This window comes from Melospiza melodia, chromosome 10 (genome assembly GCF_035770615.1).
Source record: "Melospiza melodia melodia isolate bMelMel2 chromosome 10, bMelMel2.pri, whole genome shotgun sequence".
Taxonomy (NCBI): Eukaryota; Metazoa; Chordata; class Aves; order Passeriformes; family Passerellidae; genus Melospiza; species Melospiza melodia.
The window spans coordinates 13694981-13711788 of NC_086203.1; positions in this window are offsets into that span (position 1 = coordinate 13694981).

The following is a 16808-nucleotide window of genomic DNA, read 5'->3' on the forward strand; positions in this document are numbered from 1 at the left end:
GACTCGGGCCGCGCACGGCGCCTCCTCCTGCGCCGGGGCCGCTGCGCTGCGCCGGGAGGCGGCGGCTCCGTCACACTTAGCGGGGAAGCCCCGGGGGGGGCGGGCAGCGCCGCTCTCCCCACCCCGCGAGGTGCCGGAGCCGAGCCGAGCCGAGCCTCCCCCGGCGGGGCTGGGGCTCCCCTCAGCGGGGAGAGGCTGCGCCGCGCCCCGCTCCGCTCCGCAGGGCTCCCGCAGGGCTCCGCAGGGCTCCGCAGGGCTCCGCAGGGCTCCCGCAGGGCTCCCGCAGGGCTCCGCAGGTGCGCGGGCTCGGGGGATGCGCGCAGGTGAGCGCGGCTCTGGGGCGCCCCGCGTCTGTTCAGCACCGAGCGTTTGACACCAGCGCCTTCCTCTCGCTTTTATTTTTGCTCAACACGCGGCGGTTTTCTGACAGAATTCTGTAAAAATCTCAAGGGGAAAGCCTGGCGCGGATTCTGAGAGATGGAGAGTGCCGCCCTGGGACGCAGCACCTGGGGAAGTACAAAAAATGGGATTGTGATGTACGGGTGATGTGCGTTGCACAGACTGAGCATCAGCCCTCCAGATTTAGAAAATTAGTAATAAAACCCCACCCCGTGACTTAGATTTGAAGATACTGGTTCTGTTTGCAAAGAGGATGGCATCTTTGAAATGCTGCCAGAGGAGTTAATGCCGGGTATTTAACCAACACGTTCTGGTTTTACACATGGGCTTAAGTTAGATTTCATAACAGTTCTCTTGTGCCACATAATCTTTTCACCTTGAGAGTTAAAACCAGTTACCAAATGTCCCCAAAGCTGAACGGAGACAGAGGGGATTTGAAGAGCAGAAATGTGTATTTGGTAGGTGGGATGGGAGTTGTGTGGTGGGAGGGATGCACACACATCACACAGCACCTGCAGACTGCTACAGTGAACAACACCAGCATTTTACTTGGAAAACTGGAAGTATTCCACCACTTTCTATTGGTGAATAGCAGCGCTGCCCAGCCCTGGTTGTTTGACAAATGATACACTGTTAATTATATTCTGATTACTATCTTGGCTTCTTCCTTAACACCATTTAAATTCCAGTTTTAACCTTATCTCAGCAAGGACTAAAGGGAAAAGTAGGACAGGCAACATGAAAGTACAAATCCCTCCACATCTTTTAAAACTCTTTCTAACTTATTGAAAGCCAGGAGAAGATGTTACAGTATATTTGTAGAGCTTTCAGACAAGCTTGTTAACAAAATCCAGACTTGTAGGTCTCACCAAGTTCAGTTCCCAGCTTTGGAAGAAAATCAGAAACCTGTAAGTATTCTGCAAATATCTAGATTGGTTTTCTCATCTGATCTTAAACCACATGCCTACTGTCGAGTGAGAGTGAACAAGGGAGGGAGCTTTCCCCTGCTACATTTCCCTGGGTCATGAGGAAGATCAAACCAACTGAGAAAAACTAATCAAGCAGCAGTTTTTTGTTTTGACAATGCTTAGAAAGATGGCAGAGAAAGCCTGAATGAAAAGTTTACAAAAATAATCATGCAAACATTAGGTAAATGCAGTGCTATTTTCAGCTCGTGCTTATTAATCATTTAAAGCAGATGATTGGAGTGCCATTTGAAAAGCATTAGATGTGCATCCTTACTAGCTGCCTGCAAATGCATTTCACTGGCAATTCTGTGCTGTACAAAAACATGACATCCCCCAGACTGTTTTCACAGAAATCCTGAATTCCACACCCAGCTCCACCTGTTAAACCCACAGGCTCCCAGAGCAGAGCTCAGGGCTGAAATCTCCCACAGAAGGACAGTCTCCATCATGTGATTCTCACATCAGAGCATCCTCAGAAGGTCAGCTACTGCAGCTGGAATTAATAGCACCAGCAGCACAAACAAATGATTGCTTTCCTTGCTTGCTCTCCATCTTGAGATGTTTTTAGCCCCCACAACTGATTTTGTCAATCATGGTGAAATAGCAGAAGTGTCTGGCTGTTTATCACTTCTGATAAGCAATGAATGACAGAGCAGATTTCTTCATTTCAACATCTCCTGCCTATGGAAATCTCTCCCCATGCAGACAGTGAAGTAGAATTTTCTACATTTCTGCCAGCTTTAGAAGCTGTCCCCATGTGTTTTATAAACATGACAGGGGCCTCAGCACATCTTTCCTGTTACTACAGCATTTCTAGGAACTCAACCTCTTGCATACAGGTTTTAAAAACACTTAAAGTGTGATGTTAACAGTAACAACATCAACTAATGACTAAATGTAACGCTTCTTATTATATTTTAGAGATTAGGGCTGTTTGTGTTGTGTTTTTCCCTAAATTCCTTGCACCTCCTCTCACCTAAGGTGATGCTTAGAGATTCCTTTAAATTCTTCTCATTTTCCTGGTTAAAGGGGTAATGTGTGCATAGCGGGGGGCAACTCCTTCACCAAAAGAATGAAAATGAGCAGAGATCATGCAATCACTAAACTCTGGCACTGTGCTTGCCTCAAGTCTGAATAACCCAACAGTGACTTATCCTTCTCAGGTTTTAGCTTCACATCATTTTCACAACCTGCAGCTTAATTTCCACACCAACAAAACAGGAGAGGATTTTCAAGGAAATTTCAGAAAGGAAGTGACAATGGGTGCCAGTTGAGCTTGGATTTTGGCTGTATTATGTGAGAATGGAGCAGCTATTGGTATTTCAGCCTCCTTTGGGAAATTTCTGCAACTATATGTGTGTGTGAAAGGACACAACTGTGATGTCTGGATACCACATATAAACAGAGCATCTTCTATCCTATGAGCCCTCCTGCACGCACAGTTTATCTTTGAACTGCTGCTGGTGCCAAGAGGCAGCACTGAGAATGAAAGGGAAGAACTCTGAATCTGCCAAAAACAGCAATTTGTGCATCAAGAGAGCAAAGTGCAGCCCTGACAGCTGTGCTCACCCTTCAGCCACAGAGGTGCTGCCTCCAGGAGTGGTGACCCAGCCCTGAGTGAAACACGAGCAGCAGGGAGGACATTTGGGGCGCCCACACTGCACTCCCAGCCACCAAACTGGGGCTTTTCCAACAAATTGGGACATTTCATTGGAGCTTTTCCAACAAATTGGGGCATTTCATTTGCAGAATGTTCAGGCCCAGCCATGGCTTCTATTGAGGAAAAACTCCCATGGTATCAAATGCCACCAAAGTGTGGCACGAGTCCAGCATCTGATAGAGTAGAAAATGTATCCCTGTGAATCGCCAGTGAGATCTCCTGCAGTAATTTCACACCCTCACACCAGCCTGCCAGTGAAAAGCCAAGCAGCCCTAAATATCTGCTGGCTTTAAGAGCAAAAGTAATGCCAGACAAAGGCTGTGTCAGTGAAACACTCTGTGATACTGCCATGATGTCTTGTAGCAACCAGCGTGAGGAAACTGATTTTTGCATTTAATGTTTCAACAGGAGAAGATAACAAAAACATGCCCTCTGCTTTGTTTGGAAAAAATGCAGACTGACCAGAGGATTATTAGGTATACTGGGATATTCTGGATCCATCCTTTTGCTGTTCTAATTCAGTATCAAAGCAAAAAGGGTCAATTGCAAAGGGCACATTTTGTTTGCACTGACATGAAATGACCTTGCTGTGGCCCAGGTCCAGCCCCACAAAAAGCAGAGACATTTCAACTTCCACCTGATGCTCAGCAATTCCTCAGGTCGCACACAGAGCTCCCAGGCTGCTGGTACTGCTGACCCTGACAGAAATAAAACTGACTAAAAGTTACCAATGGATTTCTCTATCAATGCTAACAAATATCAAAACAAATCTGGTGCTTCCCTGGCAGAAGCAATTCTCCAGCTGTAATTTGTTAAACATGACCTAAAGTTGATGATCTTGCAACCAAAAGCAGGAACAGCATAAAAGGCCATTTTCTCCCACATTTAGAACTCAATGGATGGAGGTGTCCACAACACCTTTATTCTAAAAAAAAAAAAAAAAAATTAAAATTAAATTTAAAATCTCCCTCATTTAGAACTCAATGGATGAAGGTGTCCACAACACCTTTACTCTAAATTTTTTTTAATTAAATTAAAAACCCTGACCAGTCAACCTGAAGCCACCACAACATAAAAGTCAGAAGAATATGGTGGATAGTGACAACATGATATTACAATTATATCTTTTCTGAAAGGGCCACAAGTTAGTTTTGCCAGATGCACAATCTGACTTGGTTTGTCATAATCTGCTAATTATATGTATATAAAAGGGGGCAGGATAACATTTTTGACCCCTGCACTCCTTAGCAGTCACACAGTTCTTTTACATACAGAGGGTAAATTGTGCAAAAGAGCTTTTTGCAATATCCAAACCTTTTTGCCACACACCTGGACAATCCTCTTAAGTGATGCAGCAAGACTGCTGTAAAAAAATCCCAAATTTTATATACCACTCATCCCACAGATTATTGTGAGAAAGCAGCTGGCAAAAGCAAAAGCTTTAGTAAGGATGACATTGCTTTGAGAACAACTTAGATATTTTGTTTTATTTCTTTATTAACATTGAAGTACACAAGGGAAAATGCTCAAGTGTTGGATTAAAAACTCTGACAACACTCTGAGAGGCAAAAGATGGTGAATTACCAAATGTTAAGTCACAGTACTGTTATTTTACAGTTAAGAACAGAAAAGACAACTTCAAATTGCATAATAATCACAAATAATCTCAAACATGTCCCTCTCTTTTTGATTTTTCTATCAAAAAATTTTTTATTTTCTTTTCCAAGAAAAATCCTGATTGACTGAAATAGGCACCAGTTTGCAAAATTAGTGCAAGTACCAAGGATCCTGGAAGTGGCAGAGCATTAAATCCTTGGACATGGGGCATAGGGCATTTCAGAAGCAAGAGAAAAATCAAATTTAAAAAAAACAAAGCAGTGAAAACAAAGCAGCAACTAAAGGTCAGTGCTGGAAAACCTGCTGAGTATCGGCAAATTTGTCTCAACATTCCTATAAATTTACAAGTCAGTCCTTGCTGTCTACAGCAGCTTCCTAAGGGGGAGCAGAATAATTGATTTAAATACTTTTCATCACCAATGGTAGCAGCAGAAGTTCCCAGAAAAAAATACTACACAAAAATACCTAAAATATTTATCAATAGCATAAAATTTATATTGCAAATAAAGTGAATTTAGCAAGGCAAACCAACCTAGATGTGGTCTCAGATTAATTTCATAAATGCCAGATTTCACTTGCTGCTGTTTGAGGAAGAATAATTCACTGGCTTGGAGAATTACAACATTTTACAGCATCTCCTTTGGACTGAAGGCTGTAAATTACAATCCTGCTCTTTTTTTAGGAAGCCCCCTTACCTTTCATACTTCAAGTCTTAATTAACACCAGCACCAGGGCAAGGCAGATCTGTCAGCATATATTTTTAGTGATTCCTTCAAGCCATAGATACCAGGAAAAACCGTCAGGAAGCCCTTGGATGCACTCAGGAGAGCCATGGCGCTGCAGAAGGAAGTTAACAATGCTGTTAGGCTGCTCTGCAATTTATCACCAGTGAAATCTGCTTTTTCACTTCTCCAGCTTCTGGCCAAACCTCCTGCTAATGAGCCCAGGGCTTATTTCTCACTGCATTTTACAAAAAATCACCTTGGATCTCCTCACAGCCACTGCAAGCCAGCCCTGAGGTGAGATGAACAGGTCAGACTCAGGTACAAAACATCCCCAAATTAACCCTACAATCACCCAGCACTCCCAAATCAACCCCAGAATTACCCAAGCCCTGGTGGGCTGAGCTGTCCCAGGGGCTGGTGAGGTTTAACTCACCTTAAACAGCAGCACAGAGGCCTTGCATGGCTCAGCAGGGACAGATCTGCATTTGTGTGGCCTCACCTGCAGCCTTCAGTTCTGCAAAGAGTGGGATACATTTATATTTATATTGTTTATATTTATATTTATGCTTATATTCATATTATTTGTATTTATATTGTTGATATTTATGTATGCTCACAGACCTAAAACAATGAAAACAGAAATAAGCACACCCAGCTGGCAATTCCAGATCTCCTTCAGTCTCCCCCCTTCCACCTCTCCATTATCTGCAGAGAGAATTTAAGGTGCCTACACACTTAAATTATGCACTTAAGGATTAATTAAGAATTAACCTCTGATATTGTTTTATAATTAAATCCATATATCTGTCTAATGATCCTGGGCATAAATTACAGTGATGAGTGCAAACAGCAGAAAGGCAAAAGTGTGCATGTGGATTACATTACAGATGGAGGAATTACAAACCTTCCCTTATTTTTCATTCAACCTTCTGAATTATAGCATTTCAGCAACATATTGATTTATATTGATCTAGAGCTTTTAGACAAAAAACTACTCCCAGTTAAAAACTACTTGCTTTTTTTTTTCTCAGCCAATAAATTCTGATTCTTTCTTATTCCTGTAGATATTAAAATTGTCATTTAAAGCTTTAAACCTGAACTTTGTCAACAGCAATACACTGACAGTTTTTCTCTCAGTATAACTTTCTACACAACTTTTAATTAACCATGGATAAACACTGGGATCAATTTTATTTTAAAATGCTTTTCTGGAGTGGTCTGAATTTCTGCAGTTATTGGTCTTGAAAATCCTCCCTTATCTTTAGTGTTTCCCATTGACAGTTGGATCAAAATTACCTTGGGAATAGTGCTTGACACAAAATGCCAGTGCATTGTACAAAAATGTTCCCCCAGTCCCTGAAATTTTAAGATTTAATTACCTCTTAGAAATGGTTTAAACTTTTTGCTATATGTAAGTGAAATCCCAGCACAAACAAGTTCTTGGGAGAAGTGTTATTCTCTTACAATGGGATTATATATGTGTATATATATGTATATATAATCTATATATATATATATATGTATGTATGTGTATATGTATATATGTATGTATATGTATGTATATGTATAAATTTATATTTTATATATGTGTAAATGTATGTATTTATATTTATATGTTTATGTTTATTGTAGATAATATCTATTTAATAGATCATATAATATATAATGTATATTCATATAGTATAATAATATATAATATAGAATATATATTAGTATCTAATATTTATTTATCTATTTATTTGTTCATTTATTTATTTTATATATATCTAGGAATGGTTCAGGCTTCAGTGCAAATGGTCTTGTCCTGCTGGGCTGCTCTCACTCCCAGGCTGATGCACACCCTGTCCTCACTCACAAACACTTCCTAATGAGGCAAACATCACTTTTATGTATCATATTACCATTTAAAACTCTCTACCAAAATAAACCATTTTTGATTGAGTAGGAGAATTTAAAATTAAAGAAATAAACTTGATGTCCCATCTCTCCTGAATGTGGAAGGACAAACGTTCCTGCTCACAGGCAGTGTCCCAGTTCTGCTCAGGAATCTTGGAGCTCAGCAGAGGACTGAGCTGGGATGTGCTGGAAAACAAAAGCTGGGACAACCCTTGGAAAGCTCCTGGTGGGTGTGAGCACTGACCAGAACAGCTCTGGGGTGACTGCTCAGGCTGAAAACTCCCTGGCTCTTTCAGAAATCCCTTCAGAAATCCTCCCCTTTGCAGCTCCATCGTTTGTTTTTGCCTGGAATGAACAGGCTGGATAAGCACCATCACTTTCCCCCCAGCAGCTCTGGTTTCTCCAGCCTTTTTCCTTTCTGAGCTCTTTGCACAGAGGGAGGTCCCAAAGATGGACTGTGCTGTTCCCACAGGAAGGAGGCAGCCAGGCCTTGGTCCTGCAAATTAAGTTATCTCTGTTTCCTCTTTCAGTTCTCTCCTGTCTCTGGTTTATTTCTTGGTTAAACCAATGCTCATTAGTTGTGTCTGTATTTAGTCTCCAACAACTGGCAAAATTGAAAATACACGTTTGAGTCAGCGTTAGGGGAGCTTCAGTAGGGAAAATCCAGGAATTTCTGCACTGAGGCAAATGTTCAAGGTTTAGATGAGGCAGCAAATCAACTCACAGAGGGCAGAGCAGCACCTGCCCAGAGGTTACACCCTTCCTGCAACCTGCTTTTATGCACAGAGGACAGACTTAAGGGTATACTCAGTTATTTCAGATCAAAGAAAGCAAACCTGGGTATGAAGATACAATATTTTTTAAAAGGTTGCTTTATTTCACAGGAGTAAACCTACATCAGAAAACAGCCACCTTCCATAGCCCAGCAAAAAAACCCCCAAAGACAAAAAAAACCCAAAAAAAACTAAAAAACCCCCCACAACCAACAAAGAAAATGAAAAAAAAAGGAAAAATTTAAAAACGAAAAAGGAAAAAACCCCAAACCAATGCAAAAAAAACCCAGAAAATCTTCATCTACTCCTTAGAAATTCTCTCAGACTACATACACGTTACTTACTTTTAATGGGCTGCACTGACATATATTAATCAGAGTCTCTGCTAAAGCAGTAATTATTGCAGTTCTAAGGGGGTGTTGAGGTAGATGTGCTTAGTACAGATTAATATTCCTTTAATTATGTAACTTACTGGGATCTGTGAGCTGGCAGGGCTGGTTGTTCCTCAGTGCCAGGCATACATGACAAAGCTTCACCAGTCTCTCATCTTTTCCCCCCTCTCCTGTTCATTTATCATAGGGTTAGATAAAAACAGCAGGGAAATGAATTATTCATGGTTTTTAGCACACTGAGGAGTTAATAAAAAGTTACATACAACTCACATGTGTGATTGCACAAAGCACTGATGTGACCTTGCTAAGCTGGAACAGGCACTCCAAGATTAGCCTGGCATGGATTTCAAGTGTATGAAAAACACAAAATTGCTTCTTAAAGCACTAGTACAGACTGTTTCATGCCTAAATCCTTGTTATGAGCAGTGTATTTATAGGACATGACTCAAGTTTGAAGTGTGCAAAGACAAGTAATCTCTCCTTGCTCATGGCAAAGTGGGGCTCCTGTGTTCAGATGCTCAGCCAACAATAAATCCTGGTCTGCACAGGGAAGAGCAAAGACAAACAAAGGTTTCCAGATAGCAATTTTTGGCATAATGATTGTGAAATATTGCAGCATTTTATAGCTGAGCAAAGGGCAGGGACAGGACAGAAGGAGGTGAAAAAGGGGAAGGAAAACCCCAACCCTCTGACCCTTTTCAGGTTGATGGTTTGCACACAAACCTGAGGCTTCTCCAGCTCACTTTGCCTTTCCACCATTGGTTACATCTCATTTTAACAGGGCAAAGCAAAAAGTAAGTGAAAAAAGATACCAAGGACAGAATAAATGCCCATCCCAGCACCACACAGAGAATGTTTTATTCATTCTTCATTCCCTGTCCTTGTGTAGCAATGGAGAACGTGACAGTGCATGATCTGACACAGCATGAACCAACTCTCCATGCCCACAAGGAGCACCATGGTAAGAGTTGTTTCTGTTCATCCATTTGTGAAAGAGATAATAGTTTAAGGAGTTTAAAAAAATCACATTCTCCTTTAGCAATACCTGAAAAAAAGTTAAATAAAATATTAAAAAGTATAAACTAATAAAAGAAAATAAATATATTGTTATGAATATTTAATATTCAATATAGAATAATTAATATAAAATAATATAAAATTTAATAACATTTTAAATTTTAATATAATATATTTAATACAAAATATTTGATGAAATATTTAAAAGTTACTTCAGTAACTGAGTTCTGCTAAGAACTCCTGGACAATGGTTCACCCTCAGCTGACAGAAGCAGGTCAGGTTTAAGTTTTCCTTACAAATTGATGCAAAAAACGATAAGATGAAGGATGTTAGATGGTTTTCTCCCAAAATGGTAATTACAGGTAAGCTGTGGGAAGTGATTTTTAATACCATTCTTATATTGGGGAAAACAGACTATGGAACAGAAAACCATCCATGACACTCAGACAAGTACACATGTACCAGTAACCACAGCTCTCAAGTCCTTCACCTTTAATCCTTAATTTTAAAATATTTTTAATTTGTGGAACTATTAATTTTCCTTGACTTAATGTCTCCTCACCTGTACAGTCTCTTTGTTTGTTCACATTACTGTGTTGTGTTGCATTATTACAGAGCTCCTGATTCCCAAAGGGTAAACTCCTGGTTAACTTATGTAGGTCTGACCAACAGTTATAAAAAATTATTCCTCCAAATGCACTTCTTTGTATCATGCTCTCTATTCTTGTCATGTCTGAATTAATATAACACATTGCAGCTTTTCCATGCTTTTACTGCTGGGGAATAATACATTTTTTCAAAGTGATTATTCCATGTAAGAAAAGGCTTTAAACTGGCAATACTTTAGGCATGTTATTACAAAGGTGTATAAAACCTGTTTGATATTATTGCCCCATATAAATTACTTTGGCCTCTTGCAACTCTTAATACCTTAAAAAAAGGAGCTTAAGGAGACAACCTTGCAAGGAAGAGACTCCATGCACTCTGTGTTTGGTGCCCTTATCTTCCCTTTCTCTTTATTATATACACTTGCATGAAAATCTCTCACTTTGCCACCACTTCACTCCTTTTCCCTTCCCTCTCCTATTGTGATGGAAATTATTCAAGAATTAACCTGCTGCCACTGACTCCTGGGTCAGTTTCTCTGTTGCTGTTTTTACATCATCTAACAAAGATTAATTTGGATCCAGGCTCTGAATGGCAGCTCTGGGAGGATCCAGCAGCCAGAGCCTGCACTCTGCTACTGAGCTAAGGAAAAACAGGACAAGTCTCACAGGCTTCAAGCTCTTGTGTTCACTTCTAAAAATGCAAACCTACAAAATAATCAGTGTATTTAAAGAGAAATCCTGGGTTTGGATTTTTTCCCCCTCAATGAGTTCACTGTTTATGATGTAATTAATGAGTTTATCAACTTTTTCTCTGCACATCACAAAAGAAATCTGAGAGTGGAAATTGCCTTGGGACAAACCAAGAGCCTGGTCTTCAAGGAGACACTTCAATGTTTAAAAATCTAAATGCACATTATTGAACTCTCAGCTGCAGCATGCCTTTCTGGAAAACAGCAAAGGAAAATAAGTACCAGCCTTAAGAAGTTCAAGTGTGTCACTGATGGTGGGGAGAAAAAAAAACAAGTGGCAACGTTTGTGCCTCTCTGCGTCAGCACAGACAAGTCCTGCTTGGCAAATGAAGCTTTGAGTGAGCATCCCTGGAGTCCACACACAAGAAATTGGAATGGAAAGGCAGGAATGAAAATCCAGTGTGCCAGAAGCAGCTCAAAGAACATTCCCAGGTGCAGCCAGAGAAACAGGGAGCAGGGAAACAACGCTGTGGGATGCTCAGGGCTGTGCTGTGCAGCCCCAGGTTAGCACATCTATCACATCTACCCAAGACACGCCTGTGCATCCACCAAGAGAGCAGCTGAAAGCAGAGTTTCACACAATAATCCAAGTCAAACAAAATATTTGAGAATTTTGTGCAGCTCTGTTTTCTGAGACCGCTCTTGCTCTTCCCCGTTTGTGTCTTCTGTGTGATGGTACTGACAGCAAAATGGGATTTGGAAACAGACCATTAAGTCTCTATTTGCAGTATCTCTTTGTAGGTTTTTCCATTTTTAAAATGATGGATGTTCCTGGTTCTTTGCTGTTTTCCTCAGGGGAAGGAAGGCATCTCTTTGGAATATGTACAGCCTGAAATAGCCAGTGTTTTTGGCTAATATACACAAGTGCTAAAAGCTGATGCTTTAGCATTTTAGCTTGTCTATTTTTCATTTATTTGCACTCCTGCAGTTCTTTAGTGTGTAACTCCAAACCCCACACCCAGTGCCAGCTGCAGCTTTCCCATTTTGGGCAGACACAACAATTCCTCTCCAGGCCTGGCAATCAAGGACACCTCACTGCCTCAGGGCCAGAGATGGGAAGAAAAGGGACTTGGGGGGAGCAAACTTGGGCTCAATGACTTCATTACCTGCAGCTGGAATTGGCAGATTAACCACCAATGTGCAAATGGACCAAACTTATAAAAGTATAAAAACCTGTGAAACATTGTCCATTTTTGGGTGTAGCCCCTGGGGGGCTTCATCTGCCCTAAGTGTACCTGCAGGCCCTTCAATAAACAGAACTGCTTTTTATTCCCTTCATTCTGGCTGGCCTCTGAATTTAGGTCGTCCCAAAAAGGCATCAAAGCAAAGGCACAGGTTTGCAGAGCCATGGAGGGGAAGAGGTTCAAGGCATTCTGTAGAACTGAGATTCAGAACTCTGCATTGTAAAATTCAGGCATTGGAGCAGCAGAGAGAGGTGAGAAAAGAATCCAAGTGCTGCCCATCAATAGAGCTGGAGCAAGTCAATAGGGATGTGCTGGTACCATGGCACCAGTGCTTACAGCCATGGCTGTGGCACACACACTACACAGCTGCTTTGGGACTTTCTTCCTCAAAGAGATACTCAATTACTCCTTAATTTAATTTTAGGTGGTGGAAATAGAAACACCTGTGGCTGTTTACCAGCTCATCTCCTCTGTTAGTATTGAACTGTGAGTTTATGTCCCTGAGACGAGGGCAAAGCAGCAGGGAAAGGCATTTTTTACAAAGACCATTAAAAAAGGGGAACCTGGGACACTTTTCTAATTAATTTGCAGAATTAAGATCAGGAGTAAGCTCCTGCCAAGTCCACAAACTAACAGGATCATCCAGGGATTTGCAGCATAAGGTGAATATTTGGGTTTGTCCCCTTTGGGGCAAGCAGTCATCACACACAGAAATAAATATAATCTGTGCTGTTCTGGGGTTTTAATCCCCTTTCTGTGCTTTATTTCTGTTACTTTGACTCCTCTTACAGAGCTGGTCTAAGTTGCATGGTGTTTAACACCAAGTGAATGGCAGAATCTTGAAGGTACCCAAATATTGCCAGCAAAATCCATTTTTGCATCTGGCTTGTACATCCAGTAGGGTGATGAGGATGCCACAGGGTGCACAGAGGAGTTCAGATATCAATGTGATCAACACATTATTGTAGATATCAAAACAAAACCACATTTAGAACTAACAACCAGATTCTTTCCTTGTACTCACTAATTTTTATGGGTGAGACTAATATCAGGCTGAAATTTGTCAGGATTTTTTTTTTGCAAATCTATCATTTCCTTAAGTGACAAAATAAATTTTAAAAGTGAGTCAGAAAAACCCTGTCATTTTCTCAGGCCACCCATCCTAGGATTAATTCTTAGGCAGCTTCCCCTCATGTGTGGCCTAAATTCCCATCCCATTTCACTGCAAGCCTCTTGAAAACTTGTTCATTACTATTCTCTTTGCAATTAGTATTTATTTACTGGAAGACTCCTCCCATCTCACCCTCAGACTTCCCTGCTGCAGAATCAACATGCCAACTCTTGCAATCCTTCCCAAGCCATCTTTGCCAGACCTTATTCCTGATTCTCCTCACGGGCCTCCCTCCAAATTGTCAACATCCTCCTCATGGCAGGGCTCCCAAAATTGGACACAGGGCTGCAGGAGGAGCCTTATCAGCAACTGAGTGGAAAGATTACTTCACCATCTCGCAGACAATCCTGTTTATGCAGCACAGCACTTGCTTTTTTTTGGTACTTGTGTTCTTTGGCAAGAAGATGGAATTACTGGTCCTTGTTTAATTACTAATCCGTGGCAGCTCCCTTTGCTGTAAAGCTCTTGCTTTCCAAGAGCCTGAGCTTGGCTTTTGGCTCATTCAGCTGACACAGTGAGCAACTTCTCTTTTTCATCTCACAAACACTGCCTTCAGGAATATTCAAGATCCTTCATCCTTGTTTAGATTGTATCACCAGCAAGATTTGCAGTCTAAGATCTCAATTTTTCCACGTTGCCTCATCTCCTCCCACTTCCCTGCCTGGCACACACAGCCAGAAGCAATGCAGTCCCAAAGATCCCATGATTTTGGGGGTTGCCAGCACATTAATCACAGAACACAAGTCCTAGGTCTATATTTTGATAGTCTTCACCTCTGCAAAGCTGCTGCCTTGCAAACAGAAGGATGTTTGTCCCCTTCAGGCAGAGCACAAAGGATATCCCATGGCAGCACCCCCTGCACAGCTGCCCAGCTGTCACACCTGATCAAACACAGCAAATATTAATTGCCAGGCTACATTTTGCTTGTCTGCAAGGTTTCAGCTGTTTTCACTGGTTTGAGCACTAAAGACAACTAGAACAAATTGCAGAATTAGGACAGTGTTTACAGAATTCCCAACGAAGTCTTGAAAATTAAATATCTTTAGGAACAGTTTTTATTCCATCTACAAGGAACTTCAGAAGTCTTCTGAGGAGTTTTGTGACCCCCTAATTAGAACTTTGTACAGACACAGACTGGAAATTAACTGAAATATCCAGACATACTGAAATAGGAACATTTTTCCCCCTTCAATTACATAAAAGCTATAATTATATTTGTTACATAAACATTTTAACTGGGGAAAACATTAGATAATTGATGACAGTCCCTCCCTCCAACCCCAGCTGCCCACCACTCACAGCACAGCAAGAGCAAAATTAACTCAGCAAAGTTGTGTTCCCCCTGCAAAGCTGCTCCTGTGTGTGGATGGTGCTGTGGAAAAAAGATGTGAAAGGAAATTATCTGAGGCTCTTTTGCAGGCCACTTTTTGTAATGCAGCTGCAGACAGTGTATTTTCAATCTGTTTAATCAGTGTTAAGAGTCCAGCTTGTAAGAAATCACATAAAGAGCAAGAAATTATTTAACAGACTGAATAATTGCTCTGTGCTTAACCAGTAATGATGAGGACACTGAACTCCACTGCTGCTGGCACAAATCAGAAAGATTCTGAGCTGCAAAAGGGCTGAAAGGTTGATCTGCTGCCACTCAACTCATTGCAGGATTGAGTGGAGAGGAACAGAAACCTGTTTATCTTTTCTCTCCTTAAAACCATTCTTCTCTCTGCAAGTTACCTGCAGAAGGACACCTACAGTCACCTGGGCAGGGCAGAAATGCAGCTCTGAGTGCTGCACCCACCCTGGGCAGGGCAGAAATGCAGCTCTGAGTGCTGTATCCACCTTGAACAGGGCAGAAATGCAGCTCTGAGTGCTGTATCCACCTTGAGCAGGGCAGAAATGCAGCTCTGAGTGCTCTACCCACCTTGAGCAGGGCAGAAATGCAGCTCTGAGTGCTGCACCCACCTTGAGCAGGGCAGAAATGCAGCTCTGAGTGCTGCACTCACCCTGGGGAGGGCAGAAATGCAGCTGTGAGTGCTGCACCCACCTTGAGCAGGGCAGAAATGCAGCTCTGAGTGCTGCACCCACTCTGGGGAGGCAGGGGGGTGACTCTGGGCTGGACCAGCCTGGCCACGCTCAGTGATGGCTCCTGAGGAGTGACAGGGACTGCACTGACACGAGCAGTGCTGCTGCTCTCCTGTCACAGAATTTGCTGGTTCAGCTCAGCCAAGCCTGAGGATTTCCTGCCCTCAGGCTTGCTCAGTGCCAGGCCCTGCCCTTGCCAAGGATGCCAATTGGGATCAGCTGCAGAATCCCAGCCTGGTGGAACTGGGGCAGAACAAACCCCTTGGAGCTCAAAGCAGCTCCCAGAGATTCAGTGGGCAGGGACACAACTCTGTGCACGTGTTTTTGGGGCTGTTCCCATTTTGCAGAGCTGCCGCACCGGGATTTTTGGATACAACAATGGATCTGGGTTGTGTCAGTACCTCCTGCTCCCCAGCTCCTGCAGGCTGCACACATTCCAGGCAGGAGGAGAGCTGGAATGCCACCAGGTGAGAGGCAGCAACACCAGGATTCAAGGCTCCAAACTCCTCCAGGGACAGCAAATGCTGTGACACAGCTCTGGAGTGCCCTGCTCATGGCTCCTCTATGCAGCAGTGGTCTGGGACCTCATTTGTGTAACAAGCTATTTAAGAGGGAAGCTAATTGAGGTACATAAATCCTCAAGAATATCACATCAAGCCAAGAGACTATTATTAGGCCAACCTAGATAATGTTATAGAAGTGCATTAAGAAACCTCAATAAAAAAATTACTAGAAAACATTCCCCCCCCTTCAAGATCCCAAGAGATAAATTCTCTCATGCAATGATTAGATATTATCCAGAAGAATAAAAAAGGAATACTAAAAATGGATGTGGAGAAGGAAGGTAAGAGACAGCACAAGATCACCCAAATGGGTCACAGCCTGTTCCTAATGTTCATGGCTGTGCAGGTAAGAGATCACAGCCATCTAACAGGGGCATCTGAAAGGAAAATTAAACCCTAATTCTACCTCCAATTTTTTTTTTTTATTATAAGCTACTTATGCTGATGTAAATGTTGATGTAAAGTTAATGGACCCAGAAGCATTTCCAGCAGTGTCCTCTGATCAGCTCTGGTCTTGTTCTTCTATTACATGTCCTAAGTATATTGAATTTTCCTTTCTGCTAGTTTCTACTGATCCTACCACACAGAAAGAGCATCCATGGGCATTTCCATCCTTGTGATGTGAGCAGGCTGGAGCACACCTGGGTTTCTGTCATCACAACCCAGAAGGACTGTGCTGATGTGGAGAGAAAGTAGATCAAGTTAAACAAACAAACAAAAACAAGACAAACAAAACCAACCACACATACACCAGAAAAAAAAAAAAAAGGAGAAAAAGGAAGAGTGACATGGTGAAGTGTGTGCAGTGAATAAAGGAGAGTGAGATGAAACAGGACAAAATGCTAAATCCCAAATAAATGTCTAAAAATGCAAGTGGTTGTGACCTTAGATTGGGTCATTAAGAATGAGGTTAGGTTGCAATCATTTACCATCTCCCTTTATTCTCCATCAAGAATAAAGCAAAGTTATTTTAGAAACAGCAATCTTGCTTTTACAGAAGATGAAA